Source organism: Phocoena sinus, chromosome 6 (genome assembly GCF_008692025.1).
Source record: "Phocoena sinus isolate mPhoSin1 chromosome 6, mPhoSin1.pri, whole genome shotgun sequence".
Taxonomy (NCBI): domain Eukaryota; kingdom Metazoa; phylum Chordata; class Mammalia; order Artiodactyla; family Phocoenidae; genus Phocoena; species Phocoena sinus.
The window spans coordinates 101340820-101347830 of record NC_045768.1 but is presented as its reverse complement, the minus strand read 5'-3'; positions in this window follow the sequence as shown (position 1 = coordinate 101347830).

The window sequence follows — 7011 nt, the reverse complement described above, 5'->3', positions numbered from 1 at the left end:
AACCCGGCAATGGAATATAATTCAGTGCTAAAAAGAAATGAGCCATTGGGGCTTCCCTGGTGGCACAGTGGTTGAGAATCTGCCTGCCAATGCAGGGGACACGGGTTCGAGCCCTGGTCTGGGAAGATCCCACATGCCACAGAGAGACTGGGCCCCTGAGCCACAACTACTGAGCCTACGCATCTGGAGCCTGTGGTCCGCAACAAGAGAGGCCGCGACAGTGAGAGGCCCGTGCACCGCGATGAAGAGTGGCCCCTCACCGCAACTAGAGAAAGCTCTCGCACAGAAACGAAGACCCAACACAGCCAAAAATAAATAAATAATCTTAAAAAAAAAAAAAAGAAATGAACCATCAAGCCATGAAAAGACATAGAGGAAACTTAAAATGCATATTACTATGTGAAAGAAGCCACTCTGAAAAGATGAAATACTGTATGATTCCAAATATATGACATTCTGGAAAAGTCAGAACTATGGAGAGAGCAAATCGATCAATGGTTGCAGGGGTTAGGAGGAAGTAGGGATGAATAGCAGAGCACATAGGATTTTTAGAGCAGTGAAATGACCCTGTATGACGCTATAATGGTGGACACATGTCATTACATGTTTGTTCAAACCCATAAAATGTACATCAAGAGTGAACCCCAAGGTAAACTATGATCTTTGAGTGATTATGATGTGTCAATGTAGGTTTAGCAATAGTAACAAATGTACCACCCTGGTCAGGGATGTTGATAATGGAGGAGGCTATGCATGTGTAGGGTCAGAAGGTATATGGGAACTCCCTGTACCTCAATTTTACTGTGAACCAAAAACTGTTCTAAAAATTGAAGTATGTATTTTTTAAAAGTTCAGACATACAGACCCTACAATTTTTTTAAATGCCACAGAAAAACCTCATTGTGTCTTCCTATAATTATGTACAATGTGAAAATGAGGGCCTTGCTGTTATCACGTTCCCCAAACTGCAAGCTCTCAATGTGACCTATTTTGTTTCAGGCACTGGACCTGGAGTTCAACACAGACAACAGTCGTCACTCAGAATTTAGAATGACATAGGCAAATTATTTAATGACCATTGCATAAAGATGCAGCAATTAAAAACATGTTAAAGACAAGGATGTGAAATACATTTACATGCATCATTTTCCTATACTGAGTTCCTGGATTTTTTTTTTTTTTTTTTTTTTTTTTTGCGGTACGCGGGCCTCTCACTGTTGTGGCCTCTCCCGTTGCGGAGCACAGGCTCCGGATGCGCAGGCTCAGCGGCCATGGCTCACAGGACCAGCCGCTCCGCGGCATGTGGGATCCTCCCGGACCGGGGAACGAACCCGCGTCCCCTGCATCGGCAGGCGTACTCTCAACCACTGCGCTACCAGGGAAGCCCCTGGATTTTTATATTTTATTTGTAGAGTAGTTTAGGAAGTGAGAAGTAAATATCAGTAAAGCAAAATGATAATGAATGATTCCTTCTGGCAGGTATGCTAAAAGGCCTGTGAAGATTCTCCTTCTCATCTCATATAAAAGCATGTAATCATACTTTAATTACAGACTTGGAGACTGGATAGAGCCTGTATTAAACAAACATAGACTATTGCAGTTGGAGTAACTATTACAGGTCATCTGACCCAACCCTTTCATTTTCCAGATGAGGAAACTAGACCAGAGAGATTAAATGATATGTCCAAGGTCACTCAAATTTACCCCACTAGTTAGTGACCACCAGGACTAGTGTCCAAGCCTTTGGACTGCACCCATCTGATATGGTTTAATGGTTAAAATTAACCAGAGCAAAATAAATTACTTCATTATATCAAGAATAAAAAATTATTCTCATATTAGTATTCACTATAAGGTAATTATACACTTTTCAAATTTGGCTTTTAGAAACTTGCTGGTCTTAGAAACAAAAGAATTATAGAGGCCAAGGTTGAAATACAAGATAGCATCAATAAACAAAGGTTTTCGACCTAAGTCAAATCATCAAAAATAATCTCTTCAGAATAGGAAGTGGGATCAAAGGAAGCATGACAGTAGGAATCTAAGAACATTTGCAAGTGAGTGCTCTTGGCAACCCTAGCTCACTGGAACACCAAGAGTCTTAGAACCCCATGTTCCATGCTGTGTGAAGGGAGTTTTTCTATGATGAATAACAGGATCAGGGTTTGGTCCAGTATTACCATCTGGAACATCCCAGCTGTTCTTCCCAGTACAGTTATCATCTCAGTGTCATTAATCATAATCTTCTTAATGTGTAATTTACCCAGATCTCATTCATATCATGAGTCTGAGGGGAAACATGAGAGGGAGACATACAATAGGCCCTCAGCCCGTGGCCCCTGCCTAAAGACTGTGAACTGACCATAGAGGTTCATTATTATGGACATAAAGTAATCCATAGATAAGACCACTGGAAGTGCTAGAAAATAAGCGAGAACCAAAGGAAGCTGCTAACACTTGGGTCTTATCAGCTTCCAGGCTGGTGAAGTTCTTTTAGTCCTGGGCCAAGGCAGTTGAAATTTGGGCACTGCTTTGAGTCCACAGATACTTCTGTTGTCAAGGACTTTCTCTACTGAAAGTGGTTTCTACCAAAAGCAATCTACAGATGCAATGCAATCCCTATCAAATTATCAATGGCATTTCTCACATAATTAGAACAAAAAATTTTACAATTTATATGGAAACACAAAAGACCCCAAATAGCCAAAGCAATCTTGAGAAAGAAAAACGGAGCTGGAGGAATCAGGTTCCCTGATTTCAGACTATACTACAAAGCTACAGTAATGAAGACAGTATGGTACTGGCACAAAAACAGAAATATAGATCAATGGAACAGGATAGAAAGCCCAGAGATAAACCCACACACCTATGGTCACGTAATACATGACAAAGGGGGCATGAATATACAATGGAGAAAAAACAGTCTCTTCAATAAGTGGTGCTGGGAAAACTGGCCAGCTACATGGAAAAGAATGAAATTAGAACACTACCTAACACCATACACAAAAATAAACTCAAAATGGATTAAAGACCTAAATGTAAGGCCAGACACTATAAAACTCTTAGAGGAAAACATAGGCAGAACACTCTTTGACATAAACCACAGCAAGATCTTTTCTGATCCACCTCCCAGAGTAATGAAAATAAAACCAAAAATAAACAAATGGGATCTAATTAAACTTAAAAGCTTTTGCACAGCAAAGGAAACCATAAACAAAACAAAAAGGCAGCCCTCAGAATGGGAGAAAATATTAGCAAATGAAGCAACTGACAAGGGATTAATCTCCAAAATATACAAACAGCTCATGCAGCTCAATAACAAAAAAACCAAATAACCCAATCAAAAAATGGGAGGAAGATATAAATAGACATTTCTCCAAAGAAAACATACAGATAGCCAAGAGGAACATGAAAAGATGCTCAACATTGTTAATTATTAGAGAAATGCAAATCAAAACTACAATGAGATTATCACCTCACACCAGTCAGAACAGCCATCACCAAAAAAGTCTACAAATTATAAATGCTGGAGAGGGTGTGGAGAAAACGTAACCCTCCTACACTGTTGGTGGGAATGTAAACTGGTACAGCCACTATGGAGAACAATATGAAGGTTCCTTAAAAAACTAAAAATGGACCTACCATATGACCCAGCAATCCCACTCCTAGGCATATTTCCAGAGAAAACCATAATTCGAAAGGATGCATGCACCCCGATGTTCATTGCAGTGCTATTTACAATAACCAGGACATGGAAGCAACCTAAATGTCCATCAACAGAGTAATGGATAAAGAAGATGTGGTACATATATACAGTGGAATATTACTCAGCCATAAAAATGAACAAAATAGTGTCATTTGCAGAGACGTGGGTGGACCTAGAGATTGTCATTCAGAGTGAAGTAAGTCAGAAGTAGAAAAAGAAATATCGTATAGTATTGCTTATATGTGAAATCTAGAAAAATGGTACAGATGAACTTACTGGCAAAGCAGAAATAGAGTCATAGATGTAGAGAACAAACTTATGGTTACCAAGGGGGGAAGGGGGGGTGGGACGAACTGGGAGATTGGGATTGACGTATATACACTACTATATATAAAATAGATAACTAATGAGAACTTACTGTTTAGCATAGGGAACTCTACTCAATGATCTGTGGTGACCAAATGGGAAGGAAATCTAAAAAAGAGTGGATATATGTATACGTATAACTGATTCACTTTGCTCTGCAGCAGAAACTAACACATTGTAAAGCAACTAGACTCCAATTTATAAAAGTGGTTTCTATAAAGCAACACCCATTAAAACTTTGTGAAGCCCAGCACTACAGAAAAAAAATGGCATATGGGTGGTATCCATAATTATTTTCATTAAAATTTGTACATTATTCTATTCCAAACTTTACACAGATACAATCAGGCAAAGGGAGAAGATTTGCTGCAGTATTTCACTCACCTGATTGCATGAAGCTCAAAATATGAATGTTGAGATATATATTTGTCACCTGTCAACCCAACCAGAGGCATCCTCTAAAAGAATATTCTCACTATCCAGCAGAAGCCAGAATCTATATCTACACCCCCACAAACAATAGGAGCAAAGGCTCCCAAGACCACTCTTCATTTATTCTTTTTTTTTTCCTTCATTGACTATAGATTTATTGTATTCCAAGTCCTGGCAAGTTAAATGTCTGAGTTTTAAAATTATGCATGTATGTATGTAAATTTTTATTATTTTGAACCAAAACAAAATTATACAGAATAATGTAATAGACATCCATGTATTCACTGTCGAAACTGAACATATGTTAACAGTTTGCCTTATTTGTTTCACACTTTTTTTAAAAGATGAAAAATGTCACAAATATTTGGAAAGACTTCCCCCATTCCTTCATTTCAATTTGCTTTTTTAAACTTAATTCTGTCTCTGAGATTATCCATGTTAATCTACATGGCTCAAATGCTTTCATTTAAACTGTTGTATAGTATCCCAGTGTATGAGTAAATCAGTTTATTATTTATTCTCCCAACAAGCTCAATTTTTTGTGCTATTATCAAGGCTGAAGTGAATATACTTGTATGTATCGCCTTATGCCCAAAGTGAGTTTCTTTAGTGCAGAATTCTAGGCGGGATATTGTTGGATTTCCAAGATGAAGATCTATACCTTTTCTGTTTGGTTTATTTCTAAATTTCATGTAGTCTTTGTTGCTAGTGCAAATATCTTTTAATATCTTGTATTTTTAGATTGGTAAAAAGGGAATAATAGGAATGTTGGAATAATAACTGATTTCTGTTTATTAATCTTGTATCTAACAACATTTCTCAACTCATTATTATTATTACTATTATTATTATTTTTTTTTTTTTTTTTTTTTGGCGGTACGCGGGCCTTTCACTGTTGTGGCCTCTCACGTTGCGGAGCGCAGGCTCCGGACGCGCGGGCTCAGCGGCCATGGCTTACGGGCCCAGCCGCTCCGCGGCATGTGGGATCTTCCCGGACCGGGGCACGAACCCACGTCCCCTGCATCGGCAGGTGGACTTTCAACCACTGCGTCACCAGAGAAGCCCTCAACTCATTATTTTAACAGTTTATCTAATAGTTCTGACTTTTCTATGTGATTTTCATCTGTAAATAATTTTTATTTCTTAGCTCTACATATACTGTTTTCTTGTACTGGCTAGTGCAAGAAACTCTGGTACAGTGTCTAATCGGAGCAGTAGTAGAAACATTCTTGTTTTGTTCCTGACTTTATGAGAATGTTTCTTACATTTAACCATTTGGTAAGATGTTTCTTGGTATATTTCTTATATCGGGTTAAGACAGTCCTATATTATTTTACCAAAACTTTGTATGATGAATGTTTGTTGAAACTTACCAAAAAGTTGGTAAGATTGGGGATTCTTTTGACCATATGTTACTTTTCTCCTTTAATTTAATGTGCAGGAGATAGTTAACATAGCAGGCTTGAAGCTGCTATCTTTAGAAGGACCTGCTTGCAACGATGGGCTCCCGCTAAGGTGTGAGAACTTGACTGCTGAAACATTCTCTAACTGGTATAGATGTTTCACTGTGGCTAGGTTGTTTGTATATTGTGATTTATGGTGAGCACCTGATTTCTTTCTCGGAGGCTAGAATTTTGGTACTTGAGGGCAGAGAATGCCTGTGTGACCAGACCCCCAGCAAAACCCCTAATTTCTGAGTCTCAAATGGGCTTTTCCAAAAGCCTTCATTTTTCTTCCTGGAGAAAGAAGCACACTCAAGTGTGTCTCTTCCTGGGCTGGGAAGGGGAAGCATAGGAAGCCTGTGTATTGATTTCTCCAGACCTCACCTATATCTTTTTCCCTTACTGAACCATCTAGTTGTATATTCTTACTGTGTTGTTTATAATAAATCTTAGCTGTGATTACAACTGCCTCTGAGCCCTGTGATTCCATCATCTCATCTTGGGGGACCCCTGAAACACTCAATAATGCAGTAATAATGTACACTGATAGATATTCTGTGTTAAACTGTTCTTACATTCTTGGAATAAATCCTGTTTCGGCATGACGTATTTTTTTTTATATCTATTTATTTATTTAAGTTTTGGCTGCATTGGGTCTTAGTTGCGTCACGCAGGATCTTTCGTTGGGGCATGCGGGCTCTTCATTGCAGTGCGCAGGCTTCTCTCTAGTTGCTGCGCCCAGGCTTAGTTGCCCCGCCGCACGTGGGATCTTAGTTCCCCCACCAGCAATCAAACCTGCATCCCCTGCATTGAAAAGTGGATTCTTAACCACTGGACCACCAGGGAAGTCCCTGGGCATGATGTATTTTTTAATTGCTTGGTTCAGTTTGCTAATTTTCAACTGAAATTTTGCATCTGTATTTATAAGTGAGAACCGTCTGTAATATTCCTTTCTTTCACTTTCCTTCTCTGGTTTTTCTGTCATGGTCATATTGATCTCAGCAGCTTTGTAAATCCGGCTTATAAAACCACTTGAGTTTGGACTTCCCTAGTTGCACAGTGGTT